The sequence below is a fragment of the Crocodylus siamensis genome, chromosome 12 (assembly GCF_052110815.1).
Source record: "Crocodylus siamensis isolate JL-2025a chromosome 12, ASM5211081v1, whole genome shotgun sequence".
Lineage (NCBI taxonomy): Eukaryota > Metazoa > Chordata > Crocodylia > Crocodylidae > Crocodylus > Crocodylus siamensis.
In genome coordinates, this window is record NC_143406.1 from 42,244,532 (window position 1) to 42,262,338 (window position 17,807).

Genomic DNA, 17,807 nt, shown 5'->3' on the forward strand with positions numbered 1-17,807 from the left:
AGCAGTAAAAAGTTCAATTTCTTATTCTTCCAGACGGAGCGGAACCAACCCACACTGCCATTAACAGGCAAAGAGGTAGGGAAAGACTTCAAAAACTCTTGCTCTTGGGATAGATGAACACGAGTTTTCATGTCTGTTCATTCCAACTTCCAGGAGTCAATGAGTGCTTTCTCTTTCCTGGTATTGCTACAGGGATAAGCATAAGAAGTCTTAAGTTTATCATGTGGATTTGTGACATCTCTGAAACTGAGCAGAATAAAAAAAAAAAAAAAAATAGTTGTGAAAATCCCTATGGTATCTTCTTAAAATGCATGCTCTCTCCTTTAAGAACAAGCCTGGGAGTCCATACAATGCAACTACCACATCTGGGTCTGAGAGTCCTTTATTAGCAAAATGCCAGGAAGGGACACGTTCTGGTTATTTTTATAAATATTTCAAAAGCTACTGTTTGGCTGAGAAAAGAAAACCTCTTCAAAGTTCATCTCAGTGAGATTTTTGTTGCTTGGATAAAAGAGGAAAATTCCTTATTTTTACCCACTTCTACCTCCTTTAACAATAAAAATGTATTTAGAAGACTTATAAATATGTAAATAATGTTTTAAATATTAAAATAAAAATATGTAAAAAAAGGGTACATAAATAAAATATTAATGGAGTGAAATTACAATTGGCTAGCATGCTATTCCAAGCTCTAATGATGTATAAGATCTGTGAACTCTGACCAGGCATCCAAACTTAAAAGGCCCTGAAAGGCTACATCCCACCACAGTACAGAAAGAGACAGATCTTATACATCTCAGACAGATGCCAAGAGAAAGAATTTACACTCCACTTGTAGTAAAATAACTGGACCAGTTGCCAGCGAGCCCCAATTAGTCTGCAACTAATAAGATTGTGGTTGAGCCGGTGCTGACTCTGGATAAAAATACGCGTGGCAGAAATACAGGACAGGTTCCCAAGGTAGTCAGGCAGCCATTTCAGGGGACAGCCAAAGAGATGTACACACGGTCGGCTCAATGCACGAAGCCTACAACTTCTTTGTAAAGCCATTTCCCCTGCTGCCATGGACAAATCAAGAAAAAGGGCAGTGAATCCCAGAGGGAGCCCACAGAAGCATCACAGAAAGGAAGCGACTGAATGATGGAGATGAAGAAGGTAGCCCTGAGTGTGTGCCCTGGAAGATGAGCAAGTGATGTGCCTCAACAGCTATAACCCACCTCGTAGGCAGAACAGGATGCTTCCCATGGTCCTGCAAAACAGTGACTGCCATGAAAAAAGAGAGGGGTCCCATCACAGCAACACCACCCTGGCAAAAGGGCAAGAACTAACAGGTGAACCCCCTCGGGTCTGAGAACAAATTATGTTCATTGTAGGGGAGAAACTAATACAAATGCTCCTTGGGGTGTCGGTGTACAAACAAAAAGATGTGAAGAGGGGCAGACCTTGTATCTGCAGGGGTACGAGGAATGAGCGGGGGGACCAAAGTATGTGATTCTCCCAGATGAGGAAAGAAAGAAAGAACCTAAGGGCATTAAAAAAAAGCCTCCAGCCTCCTCAAAATGTGTAAATGAAGACTTCATAAATACTGCCCACTTCACACATCCCACATCACAGTGCCATCTCCTAAGGAAGCCTTGCTCATCTTTGCCTCACTCCAGATGCCCCTTAGCCAACTCCTGAGTTAACTCAGATACCTGAAGTATGCCAGGATGCCTAGTGTTTCAATAAAAGCTGTTTAAAAGCAGTAGTCAAAGGATGTACCTAAGCAATCCCCAGGAAGAGTTCTCCAAGACAGGCATATTCACATCAAGATATTCTCCAGCTTTTAGTTTCTTTCCTTTCATTTGTAACATTTTTTATCTAATTGGCTCCAGAATTTATAATCCTAGTGACAGTGCTCTGGCTGTGCTAGCCAAGAAAGGGAAAGAAAAAAAAAAGGGTGTGGGGGAAGGGATAAAAACAGCTGCAAAGACTCATGGCACCATCTTCCGTTAAGAGGAAGTTATTGCAATAGAATAGTCAAAATTCCCGTGGCTGTTCACCAACCTGGGAAAGGAAGAGAACTCTCCAGGCCAGTCATAATGCTTATTAGTCACCTTTCAACTTTTATGCAGACTCAAGAAAAATAAGACGACCAAATCTGAAGTGCGACTAAAACAACCAGACTTGAAAAGGACTAGATATGCAAAGAAAGGGGGAGAAATGCAATTAAAGCAGAAAAAATTTGCATTTCACCATCAGTGCCACACAATAAGAAGGTTTGTCAAGCACCGGTTCAGCTTACACATGTTCAAACCCGTCAGCATTTCCATGATAAATCCCAATTTTCAGCCATTGTTGATCACACTGAACTGAAAACTTGATATGCAAGTTTTCAGCACAGATGCTCAAATAAATTATGCACATTAATTTAGTCATTTAAGTTTCAGAGCAGCAAAAGAAAGCAGCTTTTGGGGGGGGGTAGCAATTTATAACAGTTTGCTTTTTGCTATGCACAGCGAAAACCCAGGCAGCAGCTTTTCCTTTTTTTAATGAAACTTCTCAACGAATAAGTCTTTGTATAGACTAGTAAACTCTGGTAAGAGGGAAATCTATATATTTGACCAAAAACTCCCCAACAAAACAACTGTGTTTTCTAGTATTTGTTCCACATCATGCACTGAACTACGGCCTTACACACATTATGTACAGAGGGACATACTATTTTAAACACTGCTGACATCAGGCTGAAACTCTTATTCTGAGTGGCTGGCATTTGCACAGTTTGGATGGAAATTTGTTAAGCCATTGATTAGCTACAGAGCAGAACAAAGTTTACGCACAATTACTATTAAATGCGTTTGAGATCTCCCAGCCAAACCAATCTATTGTTTAGACATAATAGTATTTTATAGCTAGTGCTTGGTATGGATGGGTGCTATACAGCAGTTATAAAAACCTACGGCACTCACACTTACCTCTGCAAAATAGCTCAGCATGCTCTGGAGTTACTTCATTACTCTCCCCTGTCTCCATTCTTCCAAACACACTAGGAAATCATCATTCATTTAAAATGCACATCACTCTGAAAAGCTCCTGGAAGTACACAGTCTTTTGTACAGTAAGAAGTATACCAAGTGGAGCATGATGCTCAGGTCAATGTAAGCAGAAGCAGCCAACAATGACATTCTCTATTCTATCAGCTGCCCCACTACAGCTTCCCTTGGCTGCTCAAAGAAGCTATAATGCAGTTCTACTAGCACAAATTAACAGACAGAAAGGCTGTACAATCTAGCTGCAACCGTTCAAGAGCATTTCCTCAAAGTCTTTCAGAGTTTGCAAGTTATGGCTACTGCTCTTGTCTTAATTTACTGATGTCATATATATTAGACAACATGACCAGTGCCAGGAATCCCCCCACCACAGACTCACACATGTATGCACACGCATACACCCCCCTCTTCCTGGACAGTGAAACTAAGGATGGCTACAATTAACTTGCTTTAAAAAAATTACAAGGAGAACATAGATTCAATGTGCAGGAAGTGGGGATTTGTCTGTGTGTATTAATATATATGGCTTTCACACAGAACCACAGGATAAGTGTCTTGCAACTATTAATTAATTCATCATAAGTAAGATGTGAAATATGGAGACAGTCCTTGCCTTTGAAATACGGAGAACTGAGGCCTAGTGTATATTAAGAAACTAAACTAAAGCCACACAAAAACTAAAGCCATCCGCTATCTTTTCCACAGGACAATCCTTCTGATCTCACAACTAACTTTCAAGCCACAGCCAAACTTGAAAGGATTTTAATAAGGCCTTCAAGCACAGTCTCCCATGACAGTCTTATTAAAAAAAATGGGGGATCGTGGGCTGGCAGAGTCCACGGTCAGGTGGGTTGAGAACTAGCTAAAGGGTCAAACCTGGACAGTGGTGATGGACGGGTCTGTAACATCTTGGCGGGCCAGTGGTGTCCCGCAGGGTTTGGTTCTTGGCCCCGTGCTGTTCAACATCTTTATCAACAATTTAGATGAGGATGTGGAAAACACACTAGCTGAGTCTGTGGACAATACAAAGTTATGGGAAAAGCAGTCACGCTAGGGGATAGGAAGCAGATCCAAGAGGACCAAGACAAGCTGGACAGGTGGGCGGAGCGGAACTGGATGCAGGTCAATAAAGATAAATGCAAAGTGCTTCATCTGTGGAGAGGTAACCAGCAACATGAATACAGGTTAGGAGGAGATGCCCTGGGCCAGCACGATGGCTGAAAGGGACGTTGGGGTTATGGTTGATCACAGGATGAACTTGAGCTGCCAGTGCGATGCTGTAGACAACAGAGCTAACAGTATACTGGGATGCATTAGCCGATGCATTGTGAGCAGGGCTAAGGAAGTGATACTTCCTCTCTACTCAGCGCTGGTGAGACGCCAGCTGAAGTACTGTGTCCAGTTCTGGGAACCGCACTTCAACAAAGACATGGAGAATCGTGAAAGGGTCCAGAGAAGGGCCACAAGAATGATTAAGGGCCTGGAGGACAAACCTCATAAAGAAAGACTAAGGGATCTGGGGCTGTTCAGCCTGGGGAAGAGAAGACTGAGGGGGCACTTGGCCATCTATAAGTATGTAAGGGGTGAATACTGGGAGCCGAGAGAAAAACTGTTTACTAGGGCACCCCAGGAGAGGACAAGGAGCAATGACCATAAACTGTTAGAGGATAGTTTCAGGTTGGACGTAAAGAAGGACTTCTACATGGTAAGGGTGACCAGAATCTAGAACAGACCTTCCAAGAAGGTGGTGCAGTGCCCAACCTTGGAAGGCCTCAAGAGGAAACTGGACAGACCTTGCTGGGATCATTTGATCCTAGCAGTATTCCTGCCCAGAGCAGGGGGGTTGGACTTGATGATCTTTAAAGGTCTCTCCCAGCCCTTCATTTCTGTGACTCTACGATGCTGTCTTCTGCAGCACACAGAAATCTTTTCAGTATTTAGTTTGCAACTTTGCTATAGAAATAGGAGATAAGTCCTTAAGTGGTTTGAAAACGGAGGCACTACAATTTCAAAAGCTTTAGACAAAGCATGGAGACAGGCTGGAATCAAGACTTCACGTATTTGCATACTAGTTTCAGAGTAGCGTTTTTTGGTACTGTTCCCTGCTCTGTAGGAAGAGATTATATATTTTTTCTTTTGTATTCACATAGCAAAGATTATTTGGACTTGGGGCTACCCTAGTAACACAGAGTTAATCATTAGGTTGATCGCAGCACTTGCCTGTTCAAAAACAGAAGGGAGCAGGAACGACAGAAATGGAATAATAAATGGAAAATTAAAAGAAAGAGGAGTAGTTGAAAGAAAAAGAGAATTTCATTCTGAATACGAATTCCTGTTTTTCATAAATCTGGACCAGTTTCAGCACTGCATTGCCTCTAGGCCCAACTGAGTTTTGTTCTCCTGTAAGCAAAGTTTTGCTAAAACTGCTTCTAGTCAGTCATGCTGCAGAAAATGCTTGGTAGACTCCCTCTCAAATAACCAAGCTAAAGATAACAAGAAGCAAAAGTTAAGTTACAAAGCCTGGTCTATCCTGGCTCTGTACATGAGACAACCCCACCCACATACTCTTACTCAGCACACATCAAATCCCAGGGCATCTTTATGTGTGCTCTGGGAGCGGGGAGAGTGCTTTAATTAGAGCGGTTCTGGGAGCCTCTAATTAAAGCACCTGCAGCATCTTGTGCAGTCACTGTCCCCATGCTTCAAAATGGCGGCAGGGGCGCTTTAATTAAAGCTCATTCAATGAGTTTTAGTTAAAATGCCCCCCGCTGCCATTTTGAAGTGCGGAGACACTGAATATACAAGATGCGGAGGCTGCTAGAGTGTGCTAGTTCGCACGCTCCAGCAGACTGTTAATTGAGTCTGCTCTGATGCGCTATAATTACAGTGCGTTGGAGTAGCGGCCCTGCACGTCTACAGGCACCCCCAAGAAATTAAGTAGTGCAGACAGCTCAGAGCGGTCCTGAGTACATGCCATGCCACCACTCTTAGGCATGCCCTCAGGATCACTCTAGGATAGCTAACTGCCTTATTTTTGGGACTCCACATGCAATGAGTAGGCAGGGCATGCTTCTCAGCAGCTCTCCCAGGCATGGCAGAGGCAGTGTGGACGAGCTCCCCGAGAACAAGAAAATGATGCCTTGACAACTTTGTAGGTGACGACAAGTGACCCCAGCAGAGAACTGCTGCCTCAGAAACATCAGATAAGAAACTGCACACCCAACTTTAATGGGTCTGTTAGTTTTACATTTGAAGATTTCTACAGAAACTGCTGAGAACATAAGGGAATACAGGGAAATGATAGTGAAGTGCAACTCTGTGTAAAGAGACAGTACCTTCTCTCTGAGGTTCATTAGGGAAATCCTCATCCTAATATTAAATTAGTTTACAGTCCTTCCAATTAGCATGTAGTGAGTAGGAAGAAAGAATGACGAGAAAGATCACAAAAATCATTTGCTGTCCCTCTCTTTACTTCCCCTTTGATTTGTAATAACTCCAAAGAATGGAAGAATCGGACATACCCCCTTGCTGGCAGAGGAGGCCAGCACACGTCAGAGGCCCACTGTGCCCTACAAATACATAAAAGATGCACAGGTCTTTGGAAGTAAAAAGAAAAAAAAGAAGAAAAATAGAGAAGAGAATGATAAGCCAAGGTTCAGTCAGGACCTCCTTCCCTGACTGCAGGACAAAGAGGCCCCATTGAAGTAGGAGACAAATTGACACTTTTATGCTTGCTTAAAATCTTTTTTTTTTTTTTGTGGCTCCTTGCTTTCTGATACAGAACAGTATGGGATGCAAAGGGCAGGGGGAAGTGGGAAGTGATTGATAATTCAGTATTTCTACAGCACTTTAACTTTAGGGATCTTGTCATCTACTTTCAAGCACAAAGAGGGTACTTCATATTTGGGTTTTTTCCATCCAAAGAGTGTTCATCAAAACTAAATGTAAAAGGCCATTTTTCTTAGAGATATTGTAAAAATAAATGCAGAAACGCTAGCGGCTATTTAATACTGCCCATAAATGCCACAGACAAATACAGGTCTAGATTATACATGCTGTGATTTATGCATATGGGTACGTATGTACAACATGCCCAATATATGCACACCGAAAAAGACAAAGACTGTCCTTGTCCAAGAGCCCATATTACACATTAACTGCCTCTCCCGATAGCAAAATAACTTATAGGAACCATCAAAAAGCCAGCGCTGCTTCCTCCTTTAGATAAAGGACATTTCATTGTAATTAAACTTCTGTCCAAGTTTAAAGAAGATTAGAGAAAAGTCTGACAGATCCCATTTATATATGTGACGGACATTCTCTGGGATGTCCAAGGAAGAAGGAAAATAGGCAGTCGATTTATGACATGCATCTGAGTTAACAACACTTATGAAGATTGACAGCTCCCAGCTTATCATCATTCATTCATTATGGTTAAAAAAAAGTCTGCCACCTAACTCGGAGGCACTGCCTATGCAATTTGCAGCCTCTCTTCCCCTGGTCTCCACTGAATATTTTTTAAAGATACGCATACAGCCAGTTCTTTGAAAAGGTAAATCAGTTGCACATACATTTGATTTACACAAATGGAGCTGGTGACTGGCAAGAAGAGATGTGATACTGTAGCACTAACAGAACAAAAACAGTTAATCAAGCACATTCTCTGAACCATTTTCCTCAACATAAACTACATCGCTGAACCCAAACAGATCCCTTCCTGTATAACCCCTAAAAGCACCAATACTTATAAACAGATTTCTTGCAATAAACCTTTGTATTTTTCCCCACCAAAGACAGGAAATTCACCAGCCGCTCTGAGGTCCACATCTCTGAAAGAAAGACCTCTTCCCCATTAAAGCTGGTTTGGTTTCTAATCTATTCACAATATGATCCTTATCTTCAATACGTAGCACCATTCCCTTGAAGTCCCACGACATGAACAGAAGACAAAGGAACAAAGCCTTGCATCAGAGGTTGCATGTCATGTACCCCAACAGATCAGGTCCTAAAAGGTTCAGCTTCACAGAGTATAGACTGATGTTATCAAGGGATTCCAATACAAGCTGTTACAATGCAACTATTAGGCCTACTTGATTCTGCAGCAAAGCAAACTTAGTAAAAATTGTCTTTAACATTCACAGTCATTCACAGTCAAAGGGTGATTTATCTGATTAAGTAGTGCACAGTCTCACGGCCCCATGGGCCAGGTGAGTGTTGCAAGGTTGGTGCACGGGCCTGATCCAGTCTCTGCAGGGCTAGGTCCCAAGTGTTGGGATGGGCCCACTGCCCCACCCCTACGCACGCTGGATCAGGCCTGACACCTCAACCCTGGTTCCAGGCATGGGGCCAGGTTATCCAGCCCACACGACACGGAAATTTGGAAGTGGGGAAGGGGTGGCAGTGTTAATTGTCACCGCTCCTTCACTGCCAAATTTCCAGACCCTTCGGGAGTTCCATGCGCCGTACCTGGTCCACAGGGCAGCAATTAAACATCCCTGATGTAATTAAGATCGCTACAGGCTCATGCAGTCAGACTGTAACAACTGCTATACACACCCAAACAGCAATTGCCCCTGCCCTTTTTCAGTGGCTAGAATGTCGTCCGCAGCAGCAGTCCCTCGATAAGATGATGACAGTCTTCCAGCAAACAGGGAAGTCACTGGGGAGTCAAGAGGTGAGTGATGAGGCCAATCCAAGATCCATATGTTTGACTCCAGATGTGGCAAAAAGTTCTGGGAGGAAGGAGTGGATCCTGGTGATGTCAGGTCCAATGTGTAAAATGTACGTTTGCCTATACTCATAGCCTGCCTTCAAGACTTGGAGTGAAAATTCATGATGGGAAAGAGCATATTACAAAAATACAGGTTGTGCCAGGCAGTCAACTCCTTGACTGACTGGCAATTCTCAGATAGAAAGGCAGACTTCCCTCTGCATTTCAGATTATGGGACTCTATAGCCTGGAATTTGTTGCAGCATCCTCCATTAGATTTGATCAACTTGGGAAAGACCACAAATTCCAAACAGAATGCCACAATTTAGAAAGACTAGACAGAGATCACACCTCTGCCCTACCATCTTAGTTTCATAATTGGATGGGTCAAAAGGGACCTGAGCAAATCATCAAGTTCGACCCCCTGCCATGGCAGGAAAGAGTACTGGGTCAAACAACCCCAGCAAGGCGTTCACCTAGCCTCCTTTTAGGAGCCTGCACCACTTCGCTTGGAAGTTGGTTCCAGATCCTAGCCACCCTGACAGTGAAGTAGCGCCTCTTGATGTCTAGCCTACATCTACCCTCTGCCAGCTTGTGACCGTTATTTCTCGTCACTCCTGGCAGTGCTCAGGGAAACAGGGACTCCCCCAATGCCTGCTGGTCCCCTCGGACTAGTCTGTAAATGGCCACCAGATCCCCCGTCAGCCTTCTCTTGTGGAGGCTGAACAGGTTCTGGTCATGTAGCCTCCGCTCGTACAGCCTGCCCTGCTGACTCCTGATCATGCGAGTGGCCCTCCTCTGGACCCTCTCCATGTTGTCCACGTCCCTCCTGAAACACGGCACCCAGAACCGGACGCAGGACTCCAGCTGCGGCCTGACCAGTGCCGCACAGAGGGGGAGGATCACCTCCCTGGACCTGCTTGAGATGCATCTGTAGATGCATGACAAGGAGCAGTTGGCCTTCCTGTAGGCCCATGTTCATTTTGGCATTCAATAGTGACTCCAAGATCCTTTTCTGTCTCTGCACTGACAAGAAAGGAGTTCCCCAGCCTGTAGGTATGCTGCTGGTTCTTCCTCCCCAGGTGCAGCACCTTGCACTTGTCAGTGCTGAAGCCCATCCTGTTCTCATCTGCCCACCCCGTAACCTGTCTAGGTCTGATTGCAACCTATTCCTCCCATCTAGCGTGCCCACTTCTCTCCACATCTTAGTGTCATCTGCAGATTTGAACAGGGTGCTTTTTACCCCCTTGTCCAAGTAGCTGATGAAAATGTTGAACAGTGCGGGCCTGAGGACTGAGCCCTGGGGGACCCACTGCCCACATCTCTCCAGGTCAAATAATACCCATCCACCACCACTCTCTAAGTGCGGCCCTCCAGCCAGTTAGTGACCCATTTGACTGTGTGGGTGTCGACACTACAGTCCCCCATTTTTTTTAGTGAGAATGGGGTGAGAGACAGTGTTGAAGGCCTTCCTAAAGTCCAGAAAGACTATGTCCACCACGACACCTGTGTCCAAGGATTTTGTGACCAGGCTGGTCTTACAGGACCTGCCTCTAATGAACCCGTGTTGGTTGCCCCTAAGCATAATGTCCCCTGCTGGCCCCTCGTGGACATGTGCTAGGATAATTCTCTCAAAAAGCTTACCCAGGACCAAGGGAAGACTAACTGGTCTATAGATTCCTGGGTCTTCCTTCCTCCCTTTTTTGAAAATGGGAACCACGTTGGCCATCTTCCAGTCCTCTGTCACAACGCCAGAGCACCACGAGCGCTCGTACAGCCGTGCCAGGGGTTCCTCAATGACGTCTGATAATTCCCTCAGCACCTGGGGTGGAGATTGTCAGGACCAGCTGATTTAAATACATCCAGTCCCTCCAGAAGTTTCCTGACTAGGTCCTCTTTAACCCTAGGCCTGGGTGCACTTCCCCTGGGACCTACAGGGGTCCTGGTAAAAGGGGATGACCTGGTCCCTGCTCAGAAAAATGGAGCTGAAAAGAATCCATCTCTAAGATACCTGAGTTAGCAAACCTCTTCCTGGACAGCAGAAACTAGACTGTCCAAATGCTAGTTAGATGAATCACTATTTTCTTGGAAGTGCTCACTGGAATCAGAAGGAGAAGCAAGCAGCAACCATGGTGTCCTCCAGTGACATGAATATGAAAAGAGTAAACTCGCTGCTCTTCTGAAGCTAAGATCAGTCTTCAATACACAAACTCAGATGAACTCCAGACTGAGGTGATTTTTAATTCTATATGAAGAGCATAAGAAGAACTGGGGACTCTGTTGATGTTAAGAACTTGTGAATTCTTTTTGATACAAGGTGGTCTCTCTCCATATCAATGTCCGACTGCAAACTATTTTGAATGCAGGGCTCTTTAGCTCCTCCGTTGCCTTCACCTCCATATTGCACTAAGGCAGGGGCAACCAGGATAGGGCCTGCAGAACCGACGTCCAGCCCACAGGGCTTCCCACGGGTCTGGAAATTTGGTGGCAGAGGACTGGTGGCAGCACTAACTGCCACAGGTCAGAAGCTGTGACAATTAACACTGCCACTGCTCATCCCACCACCCATGGACAGGTCCCACACACAATGTCACTCAGCCTGCGGGCTGGATGTGTTGAGCATTACTGTTCTGAAGCTTATAGAGCAAGACAAGACATTCTTTCCTCTGATACAGGGCTAACAGTGGAGAGCTGTTAAATGCTCATAATCATCCATTCAAATGGCGCACACTTACATAAAGAGATGGCTAGCAAAGGGAAACTATGCATTCAAGTCTAAATTACCATGGGATGGGAGGTGAGGGATGGTGGGGGGCAGAACAGCCAAGCAACAGATCACCTGCTAAAAGACTGATCGTCTGGCAAAGGGGTTTCTCAATAGCCTGTTAAGATTAAAAAAAAAAAAAAAAGATAGAAAAAGCGCACCAACTCTAGGATTCTGCAAAAGAAAATTTATATTTCAGAGGAGAAACCTTGTGCAGGAAGGAAGAAATCCTGGACACCCTAAAAGACTCAAAAGTGACAAGGAAACTGAAGTAAAAGAAGCACATACATATTTCCCAAATGGACATTCATGCTTAAGTGCTTTGCCTAGCCCTGTACGTGTTATATGCTTCGACTATCACATGTCCTTGACATGGTAAACTTAAGTACAGCCCTGACCATGGCACTGAAAAACCAAGATCCTGCCTGGATTTTTCTCATTTGAGATCAACTGAAGCCAGGTCCATAGGAGAAACTTTTTCTAGTATAATTAATACGAGTCAGGGGTGCAACCTTTTTTCACAGCATTTCTCCCAGCAGACATGCTCCTACAGGGGGTTGGCAACCTATGGCACCTATGGGCCAGAACTGGCCTGAGGAGCTATTGGACCCAGTCCACAAGCTGGGCCTTCCCAGTGTTACTGGCAGGGGGCCCTACCCATACCACACCTGAGCCAGGCGGCAGGGAGACGCAGCAGTGAGCAGGTCCTAGTGCCAGCTCACCTCAGACCAGGCTAGGTCATTCTGGCCCACCATCATAAAACACTGCCAAATGCTGTGCTAGTGTAGACAAAGTTACACCAGTAAGAAAGAGAAAAATGCTTTTGTTGGTATACCACTATTCATCCTGGAAACCCATATAACTTGACAGCTGCCAATATAACTATACCAGCAAACTTTCTGTAGGATAGTCAAGACCCAAGACAAAAACTAACCTAACATTATCTATGTGTTTATGTAACACAAGGAGAATAAACTAACATTAACACTGGCTATGTATATTAGCTGTGAAGTCAAGAAACACGGTAAAAAGAAGGGGGGGGGCAATCACCGTGGTGGCCTTTTTATAGCCAAAGTTAGACTGCACTGACAACAGCTCCAGGATTAAAGAGCACTGCCTCAGGCTACAGCAGAAAAGAGCTGCACAAGCAGCAGTGATGAAGCACTAGGTCTTTGACACCATTTGGAAGAGAACAAGTAAAAACCTTTATTAAAAAAACATCAGAACAACAGGAAGAAAAAACCTCAACAGAAGGTTTCTCTAACTCAGTCCTATTATGTGTACCTGATCCTCCCGGATCTAGGGAAAAGGAAATGAGGAAAATATGTTGTACAATATTCAGAGTCTGTAACTTAAAGGAGAAAAGAGATTCAGGCCGTAAATCTTTAGCCCAACCTTTAAAGTTTTCTAAAGCAACTCAAGAATTTCTTTACTGTCCGAGCCCCCAAGGTCCTGGAACAGCCTGCCAACCACCTACACTGAACACCTTCAAGAGCAAATTAGATGCTTATCTTGCTGGGATCCTATGACCCCAGCTGACTTCCTGCCCTTTGGGCGGGGGGCTGGACTCGATGATCTTCTGAGGTCCCTTCCAGCCCTGATGTCTATGAAATCTATGAACTCCTATCTGTCTACATAGATACTTATTTTGGAGATTCTTTCTAGTTCTCTGTGCCCAGTTTTCATGAAAAGCCCTGCTTGCAAAGGCAGAAGACTGCAGCACAGCATGGGAAGAGAAGAACTATGAATAGCTTCTTTTTCAAAAACTCAGCACCACAGTCTGTATGACCAACTCTGTGCATTAAACTAAAAGTTGGCGGAAGAGGACTAGGGAAAAGGTATAAGGGTTGGCTGCACTCAGCTGGTTACAAGCACCAAAAAGATTGGGAAGTGATGTCTGGATTTTAGAAAAAGCCCTCTCCCTGCCTCCGGAAAAACTGCATGAGAGGAGTTTGTCAGGAATATGCTGACATGTTCCAGGGACATTCACTTTTTACTTAGAAAGGAGTTAAGTAAAAGGGAAAAAACTACTCACAACAGCTAAACAGACCACATCATTAAACTTGTTCCTTTCATTAGCTACCTAGTGCTCCTCCTAAGAAAGGCCAATTTCTTGCGGGAGGCAGTTCAGGTGCATCTCATATTATCAATGCAATCCTAAAGCGGCCTTCATTATCCTCTGCTCTTCTAAACTTTGGATTGTTATCTTTACTCGACAGTTACCAGGCTCCACAATACCTCCTGCTGCTGCTGCCGAGAGTATAATTTACTCTATTTACACGACTCTCAGCAACGCGCTGCAAAACAGCGGTGAGATTCCATCATGCGCTAGTAATGGCGCTTTCCGCTACATTACTCGGCAATGCTGAGGTTGGTTTTTTTGTTGCTGTTAATGTGCTCAATGGAAGACGGGCAATGACCTTCCCCCCCAATATGTCAGCACCGCAGGACGAATTTCCTCTCCTACCTAGCAAATGTTAACAACCTCCAAGAGACTCCATATAGCTCAGACATGTAAACAAGCAAAAAACCCACCTACTGTTAAAGTAACAAAGTAAGTCACTTAAACCCACAGTGAGAAAATGTAGTCCCCTGGTTCTCGGTATCCAAGTCACCCCAAACTGCTTAGGCAGTGCAGCACACAATATACACCATCACCTGCTCTTTGGAGGGCCCTGAAATACTGCCATATAAACAGGTTACACAAACACAGATTGTGCTTGAATTCCAAAAGCCAGGAAGAAGGGAAAGAAGAAAAAAAAAAAAAAAAATCAATGCAAAGGCAGAGTTGTAAGGTTACTATAATGTAATCTTTTATGGTGTGATGACCTTTTATTGCTTTTATAATAATGGAAACACTGGCAGTGCAGAAGCACTATAGCAATAAAGAGATAGCAGTTGAAAAATGGAAAAACAAAGTGAAATCAGGTTTGGCTGGTTATTCCTCTGAGAACCAATATGCTGTTCTGAACACATTTCTACCTATGTCTCACCCCCTCTTCTCCGCACTCTTTGTAGATCACCTAAGGCAAACTGAACAGTAACAGACTCCATGCAGAGCTAAATCTGCTCTTCGGTTTTGCAGGAAAGGATGTGATCTTCTGTAGCAAATTGTTCCCCTGTGCTATCTTTTCCATGCCTGGTTTGTTTTCTGAAGCCCAGTCTGCTCATAGCCTGCTACATTAGTAATCAGCTTCACCCCATCAAAAGGAAATTGGGAGTGATGTATCAAGCTACAAGATGAGCAGTAGAATGGAAAAAATCTACAACAGTCATGATGTATGGAAGGGAAGTTCCCCAATAAAAATGAGACACAATAAAAACAATAGCAGCATAAAATCATGAAAAGGTTGCTAGTGTTACCTAGACACATAAAACCCATTCCTTGCACCTCCCACATCGTGATATAAAACTAAACTACCATAACCACCACCTTCACCAAACATATCTCTGCATACAGAATAGGCAGCCAGGGGTAGGATGACAACCAAGGGTCAAGCATAGCCTGTGTTACAAAGTAGTCTCAAAGATCTTACAGATCACACCTCAGCTCAAACCACTGGCACCATGAAACACACAGGAAAGGACCAAGTCCATGAGCTATTAATTGTACCGTAAACTAGCGGTTTACTTGCAAACCTCTTTGGCTAACCTTCATGTTTTCCATTCTGACAACAGGAAATTAGGACCCACTATTGATTTTGTCCTTCGCTATTGAAAAGAAATTCAGGTGTGAGCCTCTTCTGGTCATGCTTTTCCTAAGTAGCCAGGAAGCCAAACTCATACATTCGTTCTTTCAGCAGCAATGAGAAAATTAACTTAAGCTCACTGGGAAAAGGGATCCAGGCCTTCATGTCTGGAGAGTATTCAGTACCTACAGGCGCAACCATTCATCAACAGGATCGTCAATTCTGAAGACTGAATACATTACAATTAAAGTTAATGGAGGACTCCTTTAACTGCCAGACAGTAGAAGGTTGTATATCTGCCAGTAATGACCACTAGAGGGAGTTACAATCACACACTAAACTTTTGGGTTACACAGCTACATTTTGGATACTACTAGGAAGCAAATAAAAGAACGGACCATCAGCTGACACTGGACAGCGTTCAAGAAAAAGAGAAAATTAGATTTGGTCTCTTAACAAGCACTTTATTTTCGAAAGGCTCAAGATCCTCTCCTGGGAACTTTCAAATAATTCATAATGGAAAATTTTCTAACATACCTTACTGCCTACATTTTAAGATGGAATAAAATATTAGGCAGAAGAAAGGAGAACTGGTCAATTTTAAAACCTAAACGGCTAGAACTATGCCTTCAACGTTTGCAGTTGAGCAAGTTCTGACTGCCTGTGTCACTTGAAGGCAGTTTTGAAATCAGGAAGTAATCTTAATCACACTTTTGTTTTTAAACTAAATTGTAATGATTATGTCCAGCACAAACGAGCACTGCCAAAGGACCATTTTTTTCCAACAAGACTCTTCCTGGCTGTTAATGAATTCAGCAAAAGCATTTTCTCTGACAACCTCTGAGAAGCAACCTGCAAAATCAATGACTGTTAAACATGGTCACTAGTTCTTCAGTTTTAATTTGGTCGTTCAAACAATTCTTTTAAAGTATTAAACATATTTTGGGTTTGCTTTTTGGAGGGTTTTTCCATTAAACTTTCTTGACAGCAAAACTATGAACCATTTTAGCTGGCTTCATCCAGGGGATTTTACAGTTGGCTAACAATTTTAACAACTGGCTAAACCATTTCAGTAGCACTTAGCAACAATACTCCAAGCTTTTAATGCCCAGCTGGAATTCTGTTTGTGCCTTCCTCCACCAGTGACAGACAGCATGATCATCCCTTGAACCAGAATCTACAAGGCCCTCAGGAGACATGCTGTTTGGCCTGAGATTAGCAGAGGGCATTTAGCCACTGCTGTTCTATGGAAGATTTGACTGCTTTGTGCTCAACACATTTACACTAAAGTAGAAATTCTGTACGCTGCTGTTGGCTGGACATGTCAGCTAACACCTCGGCAACACAAAGAGCCATGAACCCGACAGTCTTTTTTGAAAGCTCTTGTAGTATCGCTTCTAACACGAACAGACAACTGGCTTTGATGGCAAGGAAATGAAATGGTTTGAGAAACAGCAGAGAGTGTGTGGGCAGAGGGTGATAGAGCGCACCCTGCCACAGAATCACATCTCTTCTTCACAAGGAATAGCCATGATTAAAAATCTTGCCACTTGAAATCATCCAAGTCTGGAAAGTAAAAAAAAACCAAACCAAACAAAACAAACAAACAACCCAAAACATTTCTGGCAGACAAAGCCAGTCCTCTGATGGAGCCCTGAGGTAGGGCAAGATATTCCACACTCAGCTGCAGTAGCAACAGGATAAGTCACTGAATCTCTGGATGCAGGGGCCCAAGAACAAAGGACTTAACTACAACAGCCCTAATTTTGATAGTCAGATGTTTGGGGCAGGAATTAACTACTTGCTCTGTGTGTGTACAGGACACAGTACATTGGTTCTCAGCCTTCTTAAACTGAAAACACTCCTCGTTAGACTCAACGCACCCCTCAGGAAATGCCAGCTCTTACTTTTCCCTCGTTTTTGACTATAGAAAAATAACAGAGCTATGTTTCTGTTGCAAAGAACTCAGAAAGACCACAACAGGGCAGAATACTTTAAGCACTGAATTCTTATTTGAAATCTCTGTGTTTATTTTGTGAATCACATTTACAAACCTAACAGTGCTGCAGCACCCGGGTTGAGAACTACCAGCATTGTACAGTGGAGTCCTGAGATCCAGGGCTGTGGCTCCCAGGTGCTACCACTATCCTAACAATTGCCCCAGTGGAAGAGTTTGATCAATGATAAGCCATCAGCCCAACCAACTATAGAGTAAAGCAGATTTCTCATGGTTAAGTCTACATGTAATGCCAGGATCCAGATTACAACCTTTCACAATTACAAAGATAAGGGAAACGTTTTCCCTCCAGAATGAGTTAATAGAAAAGAAAAACCTTAGCATCTAGTTCTTAGGGTACCAAGTGGCAAACATGTAAGTTATATCTTAAGACTTAAATGTCTATCACACTAGAGAGTCAAATTGAGATGATATTTCAAAGTACCAGATCCTTAAAGCATTTCCTACAGAAGCCTCAGAAGACTAGTCCCTTGTGTAATTTGGCTCTTGCTAGACCCTGCAAGCAAGGAGCAGAACAGACATGTTTTTTTAAAGCCAGTTCAAGTGTGCAGAAATCAGATTTGTATTTTTACACATCCAACACTAGTATCCACAT

At 43.6% G+C, this 17,807-nt stretch overlaps 1 protein-coding gene across 3 annotated transcripts in view; it reads right to left on the minus strand.

The window, feature by feature from the left end:
* The window catches only part of MAD1L1 (mitotic arrest deficient 1 like 1), a 496,400-nt gene that overhangs the window by 420,160 nt on the left and 58,433 nt on the right, over positions 1-17,807 (minus strand). The gene's annotated exons all lie outside the window — the stretch shown is intronic.